The 24,730-nt window shown below is 42.4% G+C and overlaps 1 protein-coding gene and 1 long non-coding RNA gene across 4 annotated transcripts in view; one reads left to right on the top strand and one right to left on the bottom strand.

Annotated features, from left to right (window-relative positions):
• PRKCD (protein kinase C delta) overlaps nucleotides 1–18,198 on the bottom strand; it is a 63,583-nt gene extending 45,385 nt beyond the window's left edge. Inside the window, exon 1 of one of the 3 annotated variants that reach the window (XM_074550030.1) lies at nucleotides 18,059–18,198. The gene's annotated coding sequence lies outside the window, so the exon portion shown is untranslated. The other 2 variants (XM_074550029.1, XM_074550031.1) reach the window with 2 other exon arrangements.
• LOC141730652 (uncharacterized) overlaps nucleotides 17,607–24,730 on the top strand; it is a 55,855-nt gene continuing 48,731 nt past the window's right edge. Inside the window, exon 1 of the long non-coding RNA XR_012582252.1 lies at nucleotides 17,607–17,855. This is a non-coding gene — a long non-coding RNA (uncharacterized LOC141730652). The remainder of the gene's footprint in view (nucleotides 17,856–24,730) is intronic.

The raw sequence follows: 24,730 nt of genomic DNA, 5'->3' as shown, positions 1-24,730 counted from the left end.
CCCATAGCTGGGGGACTGGAGAGATGGGCCATCCCTGCTGCATGGGGGGAGATGAAGGAGAGTGCTGGTCCTGGGCTGCAGAGGCAGGGAGAGTCCCCAAAACATTTTAACACTTTGGTCAAGGCCTTTTTAGTTTTTGTTTTTCTCTTCATCTTATTGTGAGAGCAGCTGGGCACTTTTTGTTTCAGAAGGAAGAAAGCACCAAGAGCAGAAAAGCAGCTATTTATACATTTTTTTAAATCTTCCACCAGGTGCTGAGCTATGTAAAATCATTAGATGGATCACTGGATTATTTCCAAACAATGGTTCCTCTTTAACCAGGAAGCTGTAGGATGCTGCCTTCTGAGAAAACACTGAGCAACTTTCCTGGAAGTTGACCGGCACTTCATTGGGTCCATTCCACATGCACTATCTGACGATCATATAAATATTTCAAAGTGGCATCAGAAAGATAAAGCTCTCTCTGAATACATGCAGTTTAACCTGTATAAGCACACACCTCTTTCAGATTGCTCCTCTCCCTTTGGAAATATATTTTTGAACGATAGACAGTAAAAATACATTAAAATGCAGAAGTAGTTAACAGGTGGTTCCTATGCTCTGTGTACTTATGTACACAACTTCAAATTGAATTATGACCTCTGTTACCCAAATGACTCACTGAGAACAGCAATAACAGCCTGTGACATGCACTGCAGTCATGGTGCCAGCAAACTCCACTGAAGCTGCTTAACCTCTCTGATTAGTAGATGTGGTTTTGGTTACTTACAAGTATGTCTAATTTTAATCATGACACTGAAGTTCCACAGACATTGCAGGTTTTCTGCCTCAAAGGCACAGAGGAGTTTTTAAGTTTCATCCAAAAAAAAAATTTCAGCTCTTTATAAGAAATGGCTATAAATCACCTGAAGACACAGGTATAGCTGAGTCTATCTCTAAAATATGAGATTAGTATCTTTAATAGTTGAGAAACTTTTAGTTTTCCTATAACAATTCCCCTCTTTTAAAATGTAAATAATTCCACCTCAATGACACAGTGAAATTACCCTGAAAAAAAATTTTACTTACTCTAATCACAAACACAGTGAACAAGAAAATTACTGACACTATCTTCACAACAATTTAAGCTAATAAACAAAAAAACCTCCCCCAAAATAAGACACCATTCCTACTAAATTAAAGAGAAACAAAAAAACCCCAACTTCCTCCTCTCTTTACACATTTAAGGAAGGTACTACACTACTACAGCCAGCCTCAGTTCTAGTTTGCATATTCAGCCTCACTTGGGCACTTTCCAACATTTCAGAAACACATTTTTCTGGCTGGCAGTGGAAGACATGGTACATATACAGTGTCTGGAATTGGCATGATTTAGGCCCCATGGGTCCTTCCAGCATGCAATGAAATAAAATGATCTGTTCTACCAAGGGACAGGACAAAATTTCTGTCCCACAGTATTCCTTCTTCCCAGTGACCTTGTTAGGCAATTATCTTCCCTTTAACGTGGAAAACTGGCAGCTTGCCCCTTCAAATAGCTGCATAACAAACTAAATTGCCTGCCAAGAGTACTTGCTTGTCATACCTGTCTTTCATACTTGGCAAAGATTTCACTCTGCCTTCTAAACCTCTTGGACAGGGGCCGTGACCACGCCTAGGCAAGACAGAAACAGTCACATCACTGGGGGAGTATCTGGAATTTTTCCTTGAATACACAAGGTAGTCGATGAGTAATGCACCAACTCAAAAAAGTCACCAAGTTTGTCTTTCTTAGGGAGCCCAGCACACCAGTCTGTGCTTCCTACCTGTTTGCAGTACAGGTTAACCACAAGAATTCACTCTACTCAGTTAAACTCTATTAACTCAAACAATAAAGAACAAAAGAAATATTTAGCAGACTCACTGTTAATCCCTTTTCCAGAATTTTATTTGGTATTATCTTCCTAGACAGATGAGTTTCTTCTAGGTAACCTACAACTTTTAAGACCCAGGCTGTGGTAAATCTAAGCCACAGTGACCAAGTCCTCCAGGACCAAGTGTTTGCACCTGGCAGGAAATTACAGTTGACCACTAAAACTAAGAATCCACCTAAATGAGTCTCATAGCCTGAAAACTTCTGCTTTTCCAGATAAACTGGGCAGAGCCACAAGAGAGAAGCTTTCCACAGTGTAAATGGAGCAGCAGCCAAATGGAACTGCTTCATCCTTGCTCTCTTGAGCACTAACACTGAATAAAGAACAATTATTTGAAATACTACATGTGGCTCTCTACAAGCAGACAGAGCTTCTTGCAACTGCTATAGTTTATCACAACTAAATATCCTGAATTTAGGCAGTAAATCAAATATGAATGACAGAAACCAAGTCAAGGAACAACCAACAAAGGAATCCTTATGTTTCAGATGAAGCATCACCAGGAAAAGATTTTCCTTCTTCACAAAGAGCCAGCTTGGAAGCAGAAAGTAAAATTATTAAAGCTGTGCCCTCATAGAGAAGAGTTAGGATTTAGCAAAAAACCACAACTCTGCAAATGAAGTAAAGCGCGCGAATGCTTCACTAATCTAACAAAGCCCCTTTTCAATATGATTCCATAAAAAGTTATATTAGTCCCTGAAAATAATCAGGACTTTGAATGTTTCCACAGGCACCAGGGGGGAAAAAAGCCCAAACCAAACAAAAACACAAACCAGAAACCCAGGATCAAAGCACACAGTAAAGCGTCAGGCATCAAACTCTGGAGCCATAACAAAGGCTTTACAATCTAAAAAAGATTACATGGTTGCCATTTTGGAGTGTTTGTGAGTGAGAGATAAATGAGAACATGGTAAAGGTCCAGAATATACCAGCTGAATAAAACCCAGTCTGTTACATTTTCCAAGACAACACTCTGCTCTATGAGCTTTGCTAGAAGCAGCACGGTGAGTGCAGCCAAATTCTCCCTGAACAGGAAAACCTCAGACCTGTGTATCAATGGCAAGAGGAGCCAGAGAGTGCAACAAAGACCCTTTCAAACATGGCAAAATCCAACTAGGAGGGACAAACCAGCTACTGTAAAAGAACCAAAACTTCTATGCCCTAATATTTTGCCAGAGGTGGGTTTAAGTAGACATACATGACTTTATTTGTATAACTTTACACTTCACACTAATGTCATATCAGCTCTTTCAAAGTATTTCACCAAACTAAATAAGCATGAACTTTGAGAATCTCAGAGTACACAGTTGCAGAATTGTTTGCTCACAGTACAGTTGCTCTGAATTTTACAGTTTTCACCCCTCTGTTGACTTTATGAAGTATTTTGAAAGGGAAAAACCTGCAGCTATGGGCAACTTCTGAACCCCAGCTCACTGTGCTACCCCCCTGCATTGCCTGCTACTGAACAGATCATCGGGAAGGTCAGTACCAAACTTCAGCAATTAAAAGGAAAAAACATCTTTTAAGTTGCTGCTTTGAAGAGTCACACAAATTAATTACTGTGACAGATTCTGGGAACATCTGATTGCAAACTGCTGAGGACTTAACAGCAGCAATTGAATTTTGGTCAGAAGAAAAAAGTGGGGAAAAACTCCAAATACTCCCATACCTTTATAAGATGACTGAAACACTTGATTTTGAGCAAATACATTTTACCACATTATATGTTTTTCTCTGGAGTTTTACCATCCATTCTTAAATAAATTAGATACCAACACTGTACACATTTTCAAAGATCATCAGTTTGGTTTTTCTTTCCAAAACCAGGAAACACATAAAACCAGCAGTTTCCACATAACAAATTTAGGGCAGAGAAAGATGACTTAATGACTGATCTCAGAAATTCATTAAATTGCCATCCACTGCTTCCTGCTAGAATTACTGTTGGAATTAGTTATTTGTTTTAAAAATGGACTTGCTTCAGCGTTTCCTAAGAGCACCAGGGGAACTCCAGTTCGTCTCAGAAAGGATTAAAATGAGAGGGAGAATCAAAGTAACCCAGTAAAGTTTCTTAACATCAGTTTTTGACTGTTTGCTACTTATGTATCCTAAAATGCAGGAAGCAAAGGTGAAGGCAGAGAGCAAGCTGAGAAACAGAAAATCAAAGCTTTTTTGAATTTTATGAATTAAAAAGATGTCACTGCAGAACTTCTTTGTATAGCATGCCTTTTAGGAAAAAAAGTATTGAACTGCATCTGCCTTTTTAGCAAAGCACAGAAAAGGCAGAGAAAAGAAAGTAGAGCAGAGGCACACAGAGTGAAAAGTGAAAGAATGAGTTTCAGTTCTGTGAAGTATGCTCTACTAGGACTGATGCCACCAGAATGCCAAAAAGTGTTTTAAAGTACAGCATTTGAGGCCTGAAATTGATTTCTCTCTTTCTTAAGGCAATGTTAAGATTATATTTCCCTATTTTCACACTTTATCAACAGAAGATGGGGACTTTTTTCAGTGTTTGAGGCCACACATAGCCCATATCCCTTAATGGGTGCGATAGCATTGGTTAAAAGAATTGCAGCAGAAAGAAAAAAAATATCAGCTTCATTAACACTTTAATTAAATATGTTTTCTGGTTAAAATCAGGGAAATTTCCTTCTTGAAGCACAATCTTGCAAGTGTGAAGGAATGTAAGAATTCATTTATTTCTCTGTCAATGGTAGTGCTACCAAGCCAGGTGAATGATGGCCACACTGAAATCTTTGTAAACACAGCTACAGCAAAAGGAAAACTGGGTGTACTGCTTTCAAGCTGGGTTTATTCAGGCACTGTTCAAAGTCTGGTGAGCCCAAGTAACTCCAGCTGCTATCTAATTCCTTCCTGATACCATGTGTAGGCAAAGTCCAACAGCAGCAGATAAACTTGGATGTCTTTGCAGGAGGCCAAGGCTCAGGGCAGGGTGAAGTACAGAGGTTTCTGGGTCTTGGTTGGGCTGTGAACTAAATAAATCAGCATTTTGCTTTCCCTGCTGGGTTTCTCCAGCACTGCTAACACTGGACAGAACTAACAGGATCAAATTCATCTGCAGTCCCCTCTCAGGCCCCGGGCATCTCCCACCAGAGGAGATCCCTCAAGTAGCCCATGGCCACCTTCTTACTACCCTTTCTACTGACCTACAAAGAATGCAGTGTTTTGATTTGCACTGTTAGAACACACAACCCAACATCTGAAAACTGTTTCAAAGTAAAAGCTCACGTTTTTATTTCTTTCTTAGTATTTAGCAACACCTGAAAACAAAGAGCACTAACGTTGTTCTCCAAAAGTCCAATTCAGAACTTGGCAACTTCAACATATAAATGATGTGGGACTGAGCTTAGAAATGTGTTTATGAAATGCACAGTCAGAGACAATGAACCCCTGAATTTCAGGATCCACACTGAAGGAACAGAAGCAAGCAGCCTACTTCCTCTTAATATGTTGCTTGCTAGGGATTACTCATTACTTGTTTGCACTATTACTTATTTGTAGATGTTATTACTGCTCAGCTGAATATTTTTATTATTGATGAATGCCATATGCACCTGATGTCACACAGCACTACACATTTGAAAAGAAAAGAGCAATTGCACTGTTTGAGATTTTGGGGAGATGCAGCTAATGCTAAAATGGTGCCAAAGTCCTTCAGCCAATCCTCTCCACCTCCAGCTGTCCAAGCCAAGCTGAACACAAGCTACACAGGTGCTAATTCTCTGTGGCATAGGAATATTGAGAAAAGTTTAATACAAAATCCTGCAACAGCTGAAGTCATTGCATTGCATAAAAGCCCAAAGGGCTTAAAGGACATCTCCCATTCTTTGATCTACAACCTGAGACTCCAGCTTGTCAAACACAACAGGGGCTTCCCATAGCTTGTGCCTTCCATTTCACCACACCTAGTCTCCAACAGGAAAAGATTCTGCTCACTGATACCCAGAACACACCCTTCCAGGAATTTATCAGATCAAGCATTCAGAAGATTCAAAATGAGAAATTCTGTAGAGTTGAGTGTGAAGATTCTCAAGCCCTGCTAACCACAATCTCAGGTAACTGTGAGGACAGTATGACTCTGCTACCCTGGCTCTGTGCAAGTGCTTCCAGAGAGAAGCAGCCAGTATCAGAGCATGGCTCCAAGTGATACTGAGAGAGTCCAGATGGAATCTTTGGAAAGATGAAGTGGACAAAAAAGCTTTTCCAGCTTCTTTCCGCAGAGAACAAAACCCTCTCTGTTACTCCACTTATTTGGCCCCCATCTTATTAACACACCTGCACAGGCACAAAATATGTGAATTATACACTTAAAACCTAACTTTGAGGAAAAGAAATGTCTCAGAAACTTTACAATCATAAAGCCACAAAAATTCACAAGTCTCAAGAGTATTTGCTTTTCCCTAGGATGTTGGCAGAACATCTACCTCATCTTTTTTCCAGCTTTGATACAATATTGTGCAGAGTCAGTTAGATGGAAATTGCTCCAGTTTGCACCAGGGAAGGGCTGGGGCTGTGCAAGGCCAGCAATGGGTGTTGCTTTGCAGCACACAGAGCTGAGCTCAGCCCGGCACTGCTGGATGGGAGCAGTGGCTGTGTCCCAGCTGGACAGCTCGTGCTCAGCCTGTCAGGGATGGGGCAGGCAGCAAACCACGGCACACTGACAGGACGTGCTGGGGTGTCCCAACCAGGCACCCACTCCTGGGCTATGCAATAGGAAAAACAGGCAAAAAAACCCTGAAAAAACAACCAAACCACACAACCAAATACCCAAACCTCCAAAACCAAAACCCTGAACAAACACAAGTTTCATTACCCATGATCTGGGCACGCAGCAAGAAAACAATTCCCCAAACCACTCAACTTCTCAGGGCTCCAGCAGAAACAGAACAATTCCGTTACTCAGTACAACAGTGCTGTCACTCTTACCTCTCCAGAGCCCCACATCCAGCTGCAAACATTCCCCCAGCTGCCCCTGCTTCCCTCCAGTGCCTCTCACCTTGAGCACAGAGAGCAGATGGAGCCACCCTGGGGTATTTATACACAGGCTTTAAAAGGCTTACACAGCAGACACTGATGGCTGCAAAGTGGGGGTTTTTTGTAACTTTCCTAACAAATTACTTTGGGAGATTGAGTGGTTAAGCAATTAAAAGGTGGTATTAAGTGGACTTTGGCAAATAAGACCTTGATCAGAAGAGCATTATGCCTGCTGCTCTCCGTGTACTGTGACTTCACCCACTAGAACTCCAAATAAGAGCTAAAGGACCACCAGAATAAAACCAAAATCAGAGACACAAACAGGCAAAGTTTTAACTTGCCTTTAACTCCTATTAGACAGCAGGGTGCCCCTAGTAACCAAAGCAAAACTAAACACAGCAGAACAGGGATAGGTTCTTCCACCCTGGCCTGCCTGGGACACCTTGCCTACAGCACACGGTTTCAATTACATGAGTCTGGCATCCTTTTTTGTGCTTTTAAGGGGATAAAACACTAGATATGGCTGTCTTTCCTTTGAAGTATTTGAATGCTCAGTGTCTGAGAAGCATTAAGTGGTCAGCCCAGTTTGGAGAGCTGTTAATTCAAAACAGAGCCGCGTCGTAACCCGCATGATTTGTTTAAAGCAAACAAAAAAAGCATCCCTCTGTTTGAGACTCGCTCAAAACTTTTTCAGTATTAGGATCAGCTTTATTCACTGGAAAGTAGAATGAAATAGCAGCAAGAAAACCAGATTTATTTAAAAAATAAAAAGCAAAGAAAGAGAAATACCCAAACCATAATACAAGTAGAGATTTTTTGCAATCTAGAGTAGGAATAATGCTAAAACCCTTCCACAGCCCTCCAAACAAGATTTGCCAGTTGGATGAAATCTTAAAGAAAGTATAAAATACTCCAGAATTCAAGCATGCCATCACACATGATATGTGTATCAAAATGTTTTAGAATAATTTAGAGCCTTTTCTTCACCATCTATAGAAGCATCCTTTTCCAGCAAATGATATTCCAGAAATCGACAGATAAAGGAACTGCAAATAAATGTGGGGATTTTTTGTACAGACCTGCATTAAAGTCATCGGAGATGCTATTATAGACTCTTGTAACAAAAAAACCCTAACCAAAACAACAACAGCAAACCAATCAACCAGTAAAACCCACCAAAAAAACCCCAAGAAACCAAAAAACAAGTAATGACTTTCAAAGGAGTAATTTTCTGTTTGAGTGGGTCCCTTTGACAAAACTGAGATCATGCTATGTCATGACTTTCAGAGTACTTCCTACTTTGAAAAGTTTTCCATTTTAGGTTAGTATAGAGTACTGCTGCTAAGCAAAATCAGTTTTGTTATCAATAAGACAAAGCTCAACTTGTTACTACTCTGGTAATTAATTCCTTGTCATTTCCCTTGGCCAGAAGGGGAAGAAAGGTTTCTCCCTGGATATTTTTCCATCTAGAGTCCTAAATCAGTTTGCAAGTTTCATCCATCAACCACAGAAGCAGCAGAGCTTGTATCCACACATGTGACAAATCAGTTTATAAACATTTAGAATGACTGTGTTTGCACAAGCTTTTGTATTTAACTGCATCAATTTAAGGGCAGACTTGAAGTGGACTGGCACATATGCTTAGACAAGGCTTAGCTATGATAAACTGACTCAGCCATTAAATACCTATATAAGAGCTCATTTTCTTCAGGGAAAAGATGGAGATTAGTTGCTAATTTAGCTATAATCAACATTATAGAAGATGAATAGCTATTTCATTCCTAGGGGAAAAAGACTCACTAAAATAAAAGACTTCCCCTGCTTTTTATGCTATATTAAGTATTTATCCACAAAAGAAAGCACTGGGAAATCCTGGAAAAATCCTTTCATAATTAAGTATTTTGGGAAAAAAAAAAAAAGTAAAATTTGTACTTCTTAAAGTACATTAAATTTTGCTCCTTGATCCAACAATAATTACCAGTTTCACATTTGGTTTCAGCACTGATATAGATATTTCTTGCAATTTTAGAAGAATAGATTTAACTTCATCTCTACTGTACTTAGAACTGCAGTATTTTATACATTAAAATATAGTTATATTCCCATAAACGCATACTAATGTTTTACTCAGAACTGTTTACTAAATGCACTAATGTGTACTTCAGCTAGCACATAGGAGTTCAAGTACTGCTTATTTTAATAACATATGCTTGAACTCAGCTGTAAGATATGCACTAACTCCATACAAGAAATGTGCATGAAAGCAATTCCCAGTTAAAATTTGACCCTGTAAGGACACAGATATTAGAGGTAAAATACACACTAAATTTCAAATAATCAGTATTAAAGACTTTTTGACAAGATGAGCTTTTTAACACGAGAAAGAAATGTTATTACATGCACATTCAAAATCAAAATGCAGTTCTGGGAAGGTGAACACTTTGCTGCAAGAAGGCAGCAGCTCCCTGCTTCAAAGTTTTGAAAGGAGGCTTATGCAATGCAGAATTCTAGAATGGAAAGATTGGGTTCAAAGTTATTAACTGGTAAGAGAATAAGGAAATGAGTACAGAACAACACACAAAAAGTAGGAGATTGAAACTAAAAGCGGATTTTGCTCACAAGAGGTTTTTGTTCTTTTCTCCAGCTGCAAGATGCAAGACAAAAAGAACAGAATTCAACATAAGGAGAGACAATGAACAACTGGTTTATTTTGGCTTGTTCTCCTTAAATCCATATCTATAAAAACTTCCAAGAAAATAAACATTTCTCTTTGCTTCAACTGCCACCCACTGGAAAAGGAAAGCAACATTAATTTCAAATTGCAAGACCCAAAATAGGTCAGAAAATCAATCTGACAGACACTGGTACAGATTACACCAAAACCCTGGGGTTGCCTTGAACACTCTTAGTGACACTGCAAGAAATCAGCAAGCTTGCAAATTAAACTGAAACAAAAACCAGGGTACAGCAAAGAACCAGAGCTGCACTTCCTCCCTCCACCCTAGCCCTGGTGAGAGCATTTGGGCTGTATTACAGGAGTTTTGGGGAGGAGCTCCTGAGGATGGAGCAGGAGGGGGGCTGGCAGCACAGGGTGTGACACGGACGAGCAGCATTGCAGAGCCTGGCATCTCCCATCACTCTGGGCTGCCCCTGCCACGCTCCAGGTCCATGTCTACACGCTCATGGTACTTCTCTTTCCCACCTGCTCCTGCCTTACAGCAGAAATCAATCAACTTCCTTGCCCAAATGGCAGTTTCAGCATTCTTGCTTTCCCTTGTCCACAACCCCCATGTTCCCTTCAATGGACACGTGGGGTGTCTGTGGTGCAGATCCAACAACTTCATCTTTTGGGAAATGGAACCACGTGGAAAGGATGAGTAAAAACCCATACAGGCTGCAACAGAGCATTCTCACTTGCTTTGGACAAAACCTGTTCTAATTCTGGATAAAAGGAACCCACACACAGACGTACAGCGTGTCCCTAGGTCAGCCATGGGAGGTGCTGCACACCAAAGCTGCACTGCAGGCGCAGTGACTGCACTTTAACAGCTGCACTTGTGCCACAAACCCCAGCCTGGCCTGGAACTGACTGCTCTGCAGAGAGACAGCCCTGGGGAACCTGTGCCCAGGCTGCCATGGCTCACCCAGGGAGAGCAAAATCCCAGCTGAGACTACTGAGGGAATGAGACACACACACTGATTTCCTGCAGAGAAAAATCAACCTCTGGTGAAATGAGACCAAACACATGGGGAGAATCAGAGTCCAGAGGACCTTCAGCAGTTAAGATGTTCTAAGGTGTGTGTGCATCCTCTGCAATTACAGATGAACTGAGAGGTACAAATTGGTTGCAGATTCCCTCACTGTAAGAGTCAAAGAAAACTGGAGAAAGGAAAGGAAGTCCTAAGAACCTCATATAAGCATGGCAGCAATTAACAGAGACCTGTAAATTCTTAGTCCAAATAACATGTTTCTTCAAATGGCTTTTACTAAAAAAAAAAAAAAAAAAAAAAAAAAATCCACCAGGAAAAAATACCTGGCAATATTCCCTCATGACAATTCTCTTTTGTAAATGTTAAAGGTGAGGAATCCCCAGTGGAATGACTTCACTGGACTTGCACAACAAGAGATGCTTCTTTCACTGGGCAGAGCTGGGGCCATGATACCTGCCAAAGTTGTAATACTGCTTCAAGCTGTGTCTCCTGCTCTCTAACATCTCTTCCCCAACATTATTTTTTTCTAGGCAAATGCTGTCTGCTGACCCCTGGTTTAACCTGTCCTTCCCTAACTCGTGCTGGGTTTGAAGGGATGTGGTAGATTGGCATGCTGGCATCTCCTTTTCAGCCCAGAGAACAGGAGAAGACACGTTCCAGTGCCAATGGCTCACTGCATTCAGACCATAGAAAACTGGTTGAATTTTAGCTCTTAAGTTATCTGGGAAAGTGTAGGTGCACAGCAAGAAGCTCTTGCCCCTGGGATGCTGTTTCTTAGGTAAACTTGTCAAACAGAAATTGCAACTGTGGGCTCCTGTCAGCTACTGAGGAATGTAAGCAAATGTAACCTGAGAGGGCTCACAATTCCCTGACACACTAATCTACTCTGGATATTTGGCAATCAGCACCCCCAAGTCATTAGTGAGACTATCTGAGTTCAGCAAAGGCCACAGTCATCAGACACTTCAGGAAACAGCTGAACCCTTGTTGAGCAATTCACAGCTCAGCATGAGCACAGCATTACAGACCAGCACGCTGCATGGGAAGAAATGCCATCATCAGTGATCAGCAAGGGCAGGAACCAGACTAATAAAAAAATTCTTTAAAAAACCCAAATCCATCGATACTGAAAGCATCTGTAGTCAAATCTACTCCTACTTGCAGAGATACTTGTTTGACTAAGGGTTTCAGATCTAGTTAGAGCTCCTTATCAAAATTATAGAATCTGTCTGCACCTGCTTGATGTAAGGCAGCCATCTGTGCTCATTCTTACAGAAACATATATTAAATACTTTTTTTTCCCTTCAAATAGGCAAGAATAAATCTTACTTTCACATGAGTTTTTCAGTAAAATATTCAGACAGTTCCTTAGCAGTTTCTCAACAGACCATAATGAAATCAGTGAGGTACAGTTACCCATTTTGGTTACAAAGTCACACCAGCAAAATGCAGTTACCAAGAGGCATTCCAAAACATATCATAAACATCTTGAGATAAAACATACAGGCCAGTCAGTGTCATATTTCAAACATGACAGTCTTTCAGTGTTACTGCACTGTCTATTTATCTTACTTTTCCATGAGAATACAAGTTGAAAGCGTATGAATGATGAACACTGCTTCTTACTGGCTGGACCATATCTTCCTACCAAACTTCTGCACACAGGACTTTTTGAAAAGGAGAGACTGTTTCTTTTAAGAAAGAAATACAAGATCCCTCCTTGTTCATGCAAGAATCAAATACAGCCTCCTAAAAAAGCACAGCTCAGACATCAAACAATGTGTTAGCAATTGCTTAGCTACCTTTGTACTCAGAATTTCCCACACAAAGGCAGACTTTGAAGCCAGGCTTAACCTTAAGTTTGGCTCTTAAGACAGTTTTGATCATCTTTTCAAATATCTATCCACAGGTTCAAGCATCTAAATCTTATATTGATACATTCAATGCACTGAAATAAATTAAATATCCTTAAAACTATGAGAAACAAAGTGATCCTAACAAATACTCAGATTTCAAGAGTTCCTTTGGCAGAAAAGCCATGGCAAAGCTTAAAAACTGCATTTCCTCAAGAACCAGAGAACACGATAAAGTATACAATCCAGGATTTCATTAGATCTCTATTAAATAGGTGTTGATGGGGATAGGAACAGATAAAATCAAACACTCGGAGTAGCTCAATGAGTGCTAAACAGCCGTGTAGTTTTCTCCTTGTCATCTCATCAGTAGAAATTTATCACAAAATAAACAACAAAGCTAAGCCAATACAGGTCCCGGCTTCCAGCTCCAGATCAGCAGTGTGAATTACATCATAGCTCAGGGGTGTGGGAAAATGAGCTGAAGTTTAGATTTAATGCATATGTTTCAAGATGTGCTGCATCGATAGCAGGCAGCCAGGATTAAACTAAGTCCATAAATACCTAAATCATTTATGAGACTGCAAAGGACTAAACAAAACACGAATTAAAGCCACTTATGTGCAAATGTACGCCCCATTTTAGAGATTTTCAGCCATCCAGGAGATGAGAAACAAGATACTCATTGAGATAACTCCTCTGAGCCCTGTGGGGTGGAAAGGATGTCAGCCCACATGCACCTCTTCAGAAGAGGGGCACCCTCACTAAGGGGCCTGGGAAGAGCCTGTTTCAGGAGGGTCTCTGCCACAGACACACAGCAATGACACCCTGCCCTGTTACCCAGTCTCCAAGGAGCTCTCCTGGCTCCACTCCCGATGGGTAAAAGTGGAACATCTTGGTTACATCTCAACCAAGACAGACCACAGCCTGCTCACAGCTCTAACAAGGGCAGGAAATAGCAGGATACGTATATACATTACACATCTGCTTTGTTTTCAAAAGCAGGTTGGAATTCAGAATAACCTTGTTCTGAGGCACAGAGAGGTACTGCTGCTTATTTTATTTTTAATTTGGATAGTTGGCTGATTAAATGGGAGGAGATGGCAAACACACACTCTCCTCCTTTAGCAGTCAGGCAAGCATCATCCAGGGCTAAAAGTTTAACATGGATCAGTTCCATGCAGTTATCTGTGATAGTCATTCCCAGACTTTATGGATGGTGATTATTATCATATGAATACCAACTATGCTTAAGTATCCTTAAATAAACTTTTCCAGACAGAGCATTGCACTCAATGGCGAAGCAATTACCAGAAAACACGTTAATTTCAGTAAGAGGATACCATAAAAAGTATTTTGTGGTTTTATGCACTTTCTTGGCTTGAGCAGTATTTGCAAAGAATTTATTTTATGGCCTGGCTCTTGGATTTGCAGCTATTGATATAAATCTATGCTGCATCACTTCCATCTTTTAGTCAGAAACTCTCAGCTCTGTTTTCAATGAGAAAAAACCAACAGGTTCAAAACATAACCATGGATGTCAGGGCACCTTGCTGTCACAAAAAGCAAACATAATATTCCACTTGCATAAATTTTAATCAGAAGAAAAAAAAGGCCAACAGAAAATTATTTGAAGCACACAGATATACATGTCAGATTTCTATCCTCTGTAACAATGAAAATACTGTAAAAACCTGCCGGGCAGCTCTGGCTTGAAGAGGCAGTGCCTCCTTAAGAAAGTGTAAAAACTCTTTCGGGTAGAAATAACTGCATTTAAAATGAGAACACAACACAGGGCACTTCAGCATTATTTTACCAAGGCTGTAAAGAGCTCTCCCAGGCTCATTTCTGTTAATTGCATCTTTGCAAAGTGCAGCCAAGCGGAAGCAGCAGAATGATTACTTTTACTGTGCTACCCAAATGGCTCTGAATGGGTGCAGCTTTCCCCCTTTCCTTATTCCTGCTCCTTGTCCTTTAGCTCCACACGGGGCTCTACAGAAACGAATTCTGCACTTGGATTATGCACATGAAGGAAGACTCAGAGCAAGATGACAAGTTCTGCCACAGAGCAGCAGTTAAAAAACTATTGGAACACAAACTGTTTTGGTGCTTGTCAGGCAGCTTTTGGACTGAACCTGATAAGAAGAATGGAGAAGCTGCATTCAAATGCAAGGATAATCCCAGAGTAAAAAGTCACAATCTTTCTCATCAGTGGATGATTAACAGAGGAATTTGGCTCCTAATGAAGTCAGCCAGCCCCCAGACTCCACTGGTAAATCCCTTCTTGTCATCTTTCACATTCAGCCCTGACTCATCTGCAACAACCAGCCCAATCCCCGGCCTATTCCTTTATTCCCTCCATTCTTTCTGCAGAAGTTGAAGCACACACTTTGCAAACGCAGCGAAGGGGATGGTGGGCTACAGGCACACAATGCACTGGGACTGCAGCAGGAACAGACACACCCGAGTTAGCTTTGGGGAGCTGAAATACCTGTGTCAGTGAACACATGCAGGCACTCACCGCAGTGCCCTTGTAACACGTTTACACTGCACAGGCCACGCTGGGGCTGAGCAGCTGTCCTGGGTGGGTTGGGCACAGCCACACTGCCACAGCCCCACCTCCAGGCACAGCTGGGAGCTGAGGAAGGGGCTCCCCTCTGCGGGAGCAGCAGCCAGAGCTGAGCTCCAGCTGTGGATGGGCAGAGGGCAGATTTGATTTGTGCCTCTGCACAGAGGAGGTGACAGTGCAGCCTTCAAATGGGAACAAGGATGGATGGTTAATTTAAACTATTGGGCCCTGAAGTACTCACCAGAATCACAGGTTAAGGACCTTAAACACCACCCAGTCCCACCCCATGGCACGGGCAGGAACACCTTCCACAAGAGCACCTTGCTCAAAGTCCGGCTCAACCTGGCCTTGAACACTTCCACGGATGGGACTTAATCTGAATGGACTTTAATTGTAATGACTGTGGCTTTTAGACATCAAAATAAACCCAGAGGCCTGAAAGCTCCTATGCTTTTCCCAGGAAATCAGTTACTTTAATAATAGATGACAGCTTTCCAAGATTTTTTGTTATTTCCTAGATCTATACAGCATCAATTAGCCAAGTTCTCTTTGAGAGATTCTTCTAAAGATTTCTTTTTAAGAAATGTACCTAGAAAATTTGAGTTTTTTTGTTTAGAAATAGTTTCTAAATAATTCCTTCTGTACAGAATATCTTTTCATCTATGTGTGCGATCAATAAGTAAAAATTATTATGCTATTTCAGTGTTCCAATAAAAATATAAGACTCTACTGTATGATTATGTCTAATGAAAAGGTGGGTTATAATTCATGAAGCACAAAATGGCAAAAAAATTAACAGTGAGCTCTTTTCTGGCGATAACCATATAAGCATCTTCCAGATTAATTAAGTCACACAGTCTGCCTGAGTAGAATCACCTTATAACTCTCTCACTACCCACACAGACATCACATCTGTGTAACTGAATATATTTTTCTGTATGTTTGCATCAGCCACTGAGTGGCAGCAATTCCTTCATACCTAAATCTGAATTATGAGATGTAGGATGAAAATCTCAAAGGATTCCCAAATCTTAATTCTTCTGCACTGTCCTTAAGTTCTTTTGTGTTTAGCAGTACACACAAATAACAACAACTAGTGCAATATCTTATTGCACCTTTCAATTTTTTAGCTGTCGAAGTTCCAAAAGTATTGCACTTCATTCTGAAAATCATACATGCTTAGAACTTGGATGGATTCAATTTTACAAAACATAGTAAAACCATGTGGGTCAAAGAAACTGAAATGCCAGCATTTAATAATTTCTTAAATTAAAGCACACACCTGCATTGTATTATGAAAATATTTTGATTATTATGAAATATTTTATTTCATTGTTATGAAATATTTTATTGTTAAATTAAGGTGAGGATGAGAAACATTTAAAAAAAGAAACCTAAACCCATGTTTTGCAGACTTATGTTTGCTTTTCTCCTCAGTATTTGCAGGTTTTCAGAGCAGTGACTTAGGGTGACTGAAGTCTACCAGTCCAAATACAAACAGCTCATTTTTAACACAGCCATTTTCTAAAATGGAACTAAAATAAACAGGAAATCCTGCATATGCATTTAAAAATGCTTATGAATTATTGCTTAACCACTTAAGAAACACTTCTTCATAGAGTTCCTGCTCTGAAATCTATGCTGGTTATAGCTTCCTATTTGATTGGCACAGTGCTGCAAGGCATTATTTGACAGATGGAAAGCTGAAGAGTTAATTTGCTGTTACACTGTTAAAAGACTATTGACTGTACAAGTCTGGAGCAAAAAAGATTTAAAAGGAACTAAATACACTGTAAAGGTATCAAGGATTTTGATGCTGATTATTTGCAGAGATACTAAACATTGTAGTTTAGGCTTTAAATGAGTCTCTAAGCCTAGGTAAAGATCGAGTACTACAACTGATTCTCCTACACCCATCTGCTCTCTCAGATCTCGCCTTGGTCATATCAAGGGCTGGGATACAGGGCAATGCCATCCTTGCACATAAACCTTCTAGGTGCAGATCTACACTCTGCTCTGTGCTACTTGGACAACCTGGAAGTGAAGTGGCGCAAAGTCAGGGCCCGCAAGTAAACTGATGTCAGATGTAACCACAGAACGCTGTAATCCAATTATTTTAATATTTCACGCCCTAATGCAAACGGGGAATTCTCTAGCGACGAACTGAAAATTGTTTTTTAATAGATTCACGCCTGGCATGTACGTACACAAAAGCACCAGGCATTCCTGCTCCTTCATTTCTCACTGTCTGTCGCCATTCAGCTGGAAACCTGACTATTGGAAAGCCTGTGCATTTCATCTGCCCAAACTCACCGCGGCACGGAGACTGAAACAGACACTCGGTGCGGCTGGGTGGGAAAAAAAGTTGGTGGCATCGAAGTTGGCATTTCTGCCGGGAGGGAACTCCGTGTTTCTGTCAGGGACCGAGCCGGGGCTGATCCCGCCGCCTCCCGCACGGGGCACAGCGCTGTCCCCCTCAGCCCCGGCTGGCCCCGCTCCGTCCGCGGCCCCGCGGGGCGCTGGGCCGGGCCCGCAGCCCCCCGCCCGCAGCCCAACATGGAGGCTCCGGAGCAGGCAGCCCCGGGCCGGGCACAGCCCCGCCGCCCCCCGCCCCACCCCGGCGCCGAGACACTGCCCGGGCCACACGGGGGACGGCGGCGGAGCTCCGGGACCTTCGACCTCCCGCCCTCTGGCTCTGCCCGCCGGGCGCCCCACGGAAGGCGGGCGGGCCGGAGGGAGCCGAGCCCGTCTCGCTTCCTCCTTCACCCCAGGCGGGGCAGGAACTGCCGGGCGGCGGCAGCGCCGCGCCGGGGGCAGGTACGGGCACTCACCGCGTCCGGGGAGCCGTCGGGAGCCGCGGCCGCCGCCGAGTTTCGGGCGCTGTCCCGGGAAGCAGAGAGCGAGAGCGAAGGAGTGCGGGCGGAGCGGCGGGCGGGAGGGAGCAGAGTGTGCCCGGCACGGCCCGGCGCTCCCCGCCCCGCGCTCCGCTCCGCCCCCGGCGCGGCTGCGGCCCCGCTCACCTGCTCCTGCCGCCACCGCTCCTCCTGCCGCTGCTGCTCCTCCTGCCCCGCCCCGCCCCGGAGCTGCCGTGCCAGGAGCTGCTGGCCCTGCCCGGGCTCCCCGCGGCTCCGTCCCCTCCCCTCGCTTGTCCCGTGGCGGTGGCCGCGTGTGGGCACGGCCGGGCTCTCAGCGGGAGCCCCGCCCGAGGCTCCGCTCCGCTCCATACCTGGGCTCGGTGCCGTGCCCAGGGAAGGAGGGAAGGGCTGCGGCCGCGGCACCGCTCTGCTGGGGTTCGGGGTTTGGGGGTTTTGGTCCGCTCGTCACCCGGACACGGGGCAGCACCGCGGTTTGAGGTGCCTGAGCTCGGAGCGAGCCCCTGCCCGGCGGTGAGTTGCGCTCAGGTGTCCTCAGCCTTTACTGCGCTTTTGGTTAAACATTCTTTAGTGGCTTAGAAGCCACGGATGTTGTTATTTTTTTAATGAGGCCGAACCCCGTAGCTCTGTGGTCACTGCCGCCGCCTCAGCGAGCTCACCTCAGAGACCTCAGCCCTTCCCCGGGTCACTTTGGGTCCCTGCCGGGGCTCCCTCTCTCCGTGCGCTGCTCTGAGTGATGGGGCTCGGTCTTTCTTCAAGTGCTGTAAGCGTTTGTGTTAACATGAGGTATTTTAGGGATGGGCTACAGCGCAGGAATGTGTGAAGTGTAGAAACCAGAGAAAACACCTCTATACTTCAAGGCAGACCTTTGTCATCGCTTCTAAACTCGCACAGGTCATGTATAATCGCTCTCATGTTTTCATCTTAAATGACCTCATTCAGCTCTGGCTGAAGACGATGATGAAATTCCCAGTGTTTCTGTGGTGCTGTGGTAACTGGGTGTTTCTCGGCCAGGTGCCAGCCCCTGGTGTGCAGTGGGGTGTCACCATTGCAGGGGCTGTGACCCAGCTGTCACATTCTGAAACGCCACATTCCACCCATTTGATGTCCAGCTTCTTTCCAGAACATTTCACTTGATGTAAGGTAACGTTAAAGGTCCTTACTTGTTCTGTCTGACATCATCCTGGAAAGGCTATAATATGTATATAAATCAGTCAGTTTATACTCGGAGAGCCTAATTTGAAGAAACATATTTCAAAATTGAGAGATCTAGTAGATATATCACAGTTTGGGTGACAGCAAAGGAACACAGTCATCTGAGATAATTTCCTTTTTACTTCTGCTGCAAATTAAACTATGTAGTATTTTGTACAGACACATGTTCTTATGCATGATTAAGTGCAGGGTGAATTTTTTGGGTTGGAACATCTAAATAATGTTTTCCTGGTTTGGGAGAGAATGTCATCTGCTTAGCTATGATGCTGTAATAAGCTATATGAGGACTCTCATTTAAAATGGTGTAGATTGCTGTTATGCTGAAATCTGGAGGAGCTTTATATGCATGAACAGTTCATGAATATCATGTTATAAAAGTAAAAGTAAAACTAGTTTGAATGAGAGGAGAAAAAGCAGAAGCTAGTTGTGGCAAGGCGTTTTCCTTATTTCAGTACTTCCAGAGAAATTTGGAAATAGTGCTCTAAAATGTATTTTATTTCATTTCTTGCTCTTTGGATGTTTAATGGCATATAAGTGGTCAGAGAGAGTCCATTTCCCTTTGTGACCTGACCATATAATGTGGCAGCAAATCATTAGTTAACTACAGCTGTATTTCAATTATTTAGAGCATCACTTTTGTCCAAGTCTTTCTGAAACAAAGAGTCATTTTTCATTTGGACTGTGGAAAATTTTGCAAGACCTAAGGAGCTTTGCTCAGACAATGGGTTCAAGTTGGATTAGGACTGAGTAAAGATGTAAAAATTTGATCCACAGGAAATGAAATGCAAGAGTCTTCTCAACTATTAATGTGACTTTAGAAATTTGAGGTGTTTCCTGGTACTGAGAGTTTCTTGCTGCCTATTTTCTGTAATTTTTCCTATACAACTCAGCCATGCTAAATGCATGGAAATGCTCCTACAGCTGGAGGGAGTCTTTCCTCAGAATAGATTCTAATGCAGCTCAGAAGGCTTTATTAAGCCATTTTATGTGCAGTGAATTTGAGAGGGGGGTGAAAATCAGTTCTAAGTGAACATCCTTTAGCAGTACTCTCTGTCAGCTTCTAAGTAAATAGTAAGAAATGCTGGATTTCATAGTGATTACAGGGTAACTATTGGAAAGGAAAAAGGCATTACTGTCTCTGATCTTTTTTTTCTGAAATGTGCCTTTGGATATTTCCTAAAAAGAAAGCAGTCTCAAGCTGAGTTAAAACATTTAATCTCTCTGGTAGCTGGACAGACATCCCATTAATTCCCAATCCCATGGTAAATCACTGCTTTGTTCCAGGAGATCTCTGGGGAGAAGATGAACTACCAGGGCCTCCCACAGCTGGATTTTCTCTGGTATTTTCACACAGAGAAAACCTTCTTTACCTGAGGTCACTTAATTTTTGCCCTATGACAGGATGACAGTAAGGGGTGATGTGACTTTGTACATGCACATTAGAAACAAAAGTTAGAGATAAAACTTTCTGCAGCAAATATGAGCAAAAATTTTCTAGTGGAAGTTAAGAACTAATTCTCTGAAGGTTTCTGAGGCAGACTGGTGCAAAATCACTTTCCACAAGTGTGTAATAACCTATTGTGAGCTGAAAGGCTGTATCTATAGTATCTGTTACCTCCAGCAAACAAACCTGATTTTAATCCTCATGGCAGATACTTCATTTATGCAAAGATGGCGACTTTTGCAAAAGTGTCATTTCAGAAGAGAAAACAGTCATGGCCGTTGCTGCCATTTTTCACAGCCCCACTCTGTAGCAGGACTTCATTGGTCTCTCAGTCCCAAGCCTAACCACTGAATGCCTGCTCTCATTTCCTCTTTTCTGATAGTGGTGGGAGGTGTGAAGAGTCTGGTGGTGGTGGGAGTTTCCACCCATTATCTTCTACACGGGTCTGTGGTCTGTTGTATACATTCACTTTTTGAAATGTTCTGAGCATTGTTCATTGTCTTCAGCTTTGCTTTAAGGCTGTGGTGAGAGGCTCATGTTCTCTGTCAGGGTTTTCCTCCAGGTTTTCAGGCTGTTCTCTGTGAAGGACATGAACTCTTTATGGATTAGCAAGGACACAAATACTGAATTTGGTCATGTGAAGGTCTGGCTGCCATAAACATTTGGACTGATGTCTAAGTGAAGCAGGAATTAGGCTGCCTTTCCTGAAGTCTTGTAACTTTAGAGATTAATTGATAACAACACACATTAATTTCTACTGCTTATTTTTGCAGTTTTTTTATACTGATTAAAGAAGGGTTTGTTCTTTGTGTTGGTCTGCCTGCCATTTTTTCTAATTTGGAGCCGAGTTGTGTTTTTCCTACTTTGTCAGGGTTTGCCTCTGTGGATGTTGCATGTGCCTGTGCAGAGCTGTAATCGAGCCAGGAGCACTCTGCAGGGGAGAGGCTGTGGGTAGGCACTACACCTAGGAGAAATTATCATCTCTGTGCTTCATTTACTGTGCTTTAGAACTTGAAGATGAGTAATGTTCCGTGCCTAGCAGAGTTTAAGTGGAATGATGGGTTTATTTTCTTTTTCCTGGAGCATGAGATGTAGAAGTTAGTGGCTGTGCTGGGGAAGATCCTGGTGTCAGATGCAATCATGTGGATTTCGACATGTTTGTGTAACTAAGTTACTGCAGAGGCTTTTTTGTTATCAGAACAATCTTAAAAATTTGAGATTAAAATGAGGTATGCTTATATCCCAACCACCCCAAAGATCTGCTCATTTGAAGGAACTTATATACGATTCATTTATAAACCAGACAAGTGAATAGTTTCCTGACAGTTTTGCTGAGATGCCTGTTGAGAGCATTGCCATTTCTTGTGAAGTTTGGTGCTTTTAAAGCCTTACTTCCTCGAGGAAGTAATTGCATTGAAATCTTAGGGTGTTTTTTGTCTTTCTTAAATAAATATTTGTCCAGAAGGTACATGCACATGTCATCTTGGAGTTCCTAAAGGATTGAAAATCGGGGCTACATGTAAGAGGAACCCAAAATCTCTTGAAGCTTTACAAATACCCCCATGCTGCCTTCTATTGTCCAGGGTAGGAGACTGATCCCTGCATTTTGAACATTTGAGACTGTAGTTAGTTTGTAAGAAGAATTGAAATTAAAAAAAGGTTTTTATGGTGTTTACTGCCTACACCCCCTTACATTTGGTTTCAACATGCCAGCTGCCAGTGTTGATTCTGAGCAATGCAAGTGTTCTACTTCCCCTTATGACAGCTTTTCTTTGCAGTTAATATAGATGGGAGAATAAGGAAGTGTATGTATTGATGCAATTTTCTTGCTCACCACAGTCCTATTCACAGTTGGTTTTATATTCCTCTGAGTACTGGAGAAAACCATGCTATGAAGGAACACAAGCAATGTTTTCTGATTTCTTGGTTGGTTTTTCAGCTCTTTTGAAAAAAAAAAATGATTTTTGGTGATAATTTAAGGTTTAGGAGATTAAGATTCTGTTTGTGCAAAGAACAAAGGCAGCATAGAGGGGCACAATTCACACTGTGGTGTTCTCAGCCAGGAAGGGGGGATTTTAGGGTTTTTTTCCAAATCCCTTTTGATCTGCAGCTGTAAGTTGTCTCATCAATCAACAAGAACAAGCTGGAGATCATGAATTTAGACCATCACATGACAGCAGCTTGTAGTACCTCCTGCTTTTGCTGCGTACCTGGGAGGGATGAAGAACCTCCTCAGCTACCGTGCAATCACCTGAGGCAACACAGGTGCCTCCTGCTTTAAGAGCGATGTCTCAAAGGTGTCAGGTATCAAAAGCTCCAACACTGAGGAAGTTCTGTCAGATTCTGTTGTCTGATGAGATGGTGAGATGTTAAGATAATGCACACAGGCTTTAACCCTATCTCATTTGTGGATATTTTCAGGGACTACAGTTGCTGTGCTCCTTTAAAGGAATGACAGGAGAGGTTAAGGGCTGCTGGTGAGGCTGCTGCTCTGTCACTCCCCTGGCTCCAGGTGTGGCTGTGGGGGCAGAGCAGGTGAGTGTCGCTGTTCTCCACTGTCTGCCCTGCTGTGATCTGTCCCCAGCTCAGCAGGGAGAGGCAGCTCTGTCCTGCTGCCCCCTCAGTGAAGGAGCAGGACATGCCAGGCACAGCAGCAGGAGCTGTGGAACGTGCACCACCCACCCCATCCCTGGGACAAAGGGCCAGTGTTGTTTTTACAGAGTATTGTCAGATGGTCAGAAGGTATTAACTAATGGTTTTCCTTTTATTAGTGTAAATGGTTATCCAAAAATGCAAGCTGCAGTGGCATTGGTGCATGGGGTTGGGGTTTTTTGTCTTAAAATGCTTCAGCTATACTGTCAAACAATAACATGGGTCAGTCCCACACTGTGACTGGAACAAGGCTGTCTTTGCAGAAAGAAAAATATCTCCCATTGTGACCTGGTGTGAGGATAGAGGAGTACTTGAATCCTAATTTCATTTGTCAGTTGTATCATTTTAAAGCACAGTTTGGCTGCTGCAAATGAGCAACTTTTGGCAGCTAGTACCAGTAACATTTAATTTTCAAGTATTCTTTTCTGCTTGGGCTGTGGGCTTGGGTGTTTTCCCTTGTTCAATTAATGATTAATAATCCTGTTTTCATGTCATTCAAGCTGTCTATCTTAATCAATTTTCTTGCCTGTACTGGGGCACATATTGTTTAGACCATTATTATGATAGTCATTTAGTAGGATTTGTTTTTATTGCTACAGCCATTGCTGCTATCAAAAGCCAAACACAGTATCAGTGAAACACGATAGTGTGCAAAATCAATCCTAGTAAACATTTAAAATGAAAGCAAACATCAATAATGAAACTGCAGACTGTGTTTGCTCAGGAGCAGGGTGGAGGGCTGAGGTCACCCACCCCAGGCACATCACAGTTTTGGTGAACCATGAGGGGAGAGTTTGGTGAGGTGATGTTTGGAGTCATGGCACAGATGTGGAGTCAGGAGACTTCAGAGGGAGATGTCAGCACAGCTCTCCTCCCCACACTGCACGTGGGTGAGAGACAGTGTTTGGGGGAAAAAGCTCATTATTGGCTTGCCCAATAATGGGAGAGCCAAGCTCCCATTTCTTGTGCCTGTTTGCTGCTATTGGTGGCAGGGTGAAGGAAGGATTTGATGTTGCTGTTGAAGTATGGTAAAATAATAAAGACACTGAGAATGTTTACTCTACTTTTTAGTAATAGGCTAAAAATTGATTATTTCCCTGAGGACTTAGCTGTATAAGCATAAATTGAAGCTGCTGTCAACAGCGTTGGAAAATCTGTGTGCAGCAGAACTACATTGCAAACGTGTTTGAAGACGTTATGTTGTTGAAGGCTCTGTACTAGAGCCAGACATATTTCTTGAGTAAATTCAGCTATTTTTACCTCTTTGCAACTGGGACATTAATTTTACTCAGCAATCTGCTCTGTTTCTTGTCAAAAAAAGTTAATTTTAAGAGTGCTAAAATTCTATTCAAAAGAGGCTGTAGAGCTGCTGGGTCTTGATGCCAGTATGGTTGTTGTGTCTGCTGAATTCTTGTGTGTGGCCCTGTTCTGCCACACTTGGAAACTGTTTATGAGCTCAAACCCAGATTTCTGGTTAGTGTTGATCTGACCCTCTGTGTCTTTGAACC

This window comes from Zonotrichia albicollis, chromosome 12 (assembly GCF_047830755.1).
Source record: "Zonotrichia albicollis isolate bZonAlb1 chromosome 12, bZonAlb1.hap1, whole genome shotgun sequence".
Taxonomy (NCBI): Eukaryota; Metazoa; Chordata; class Aves; order Passeriformes; family Passerellidae; genus Zonotrichia; species Zonotrichia albicollis.
The sequence above is the reverse complement of the archived record's forward strand: the minus strand, read 5'-3'. Positions and strand labels throughout refer to the sequence as shown.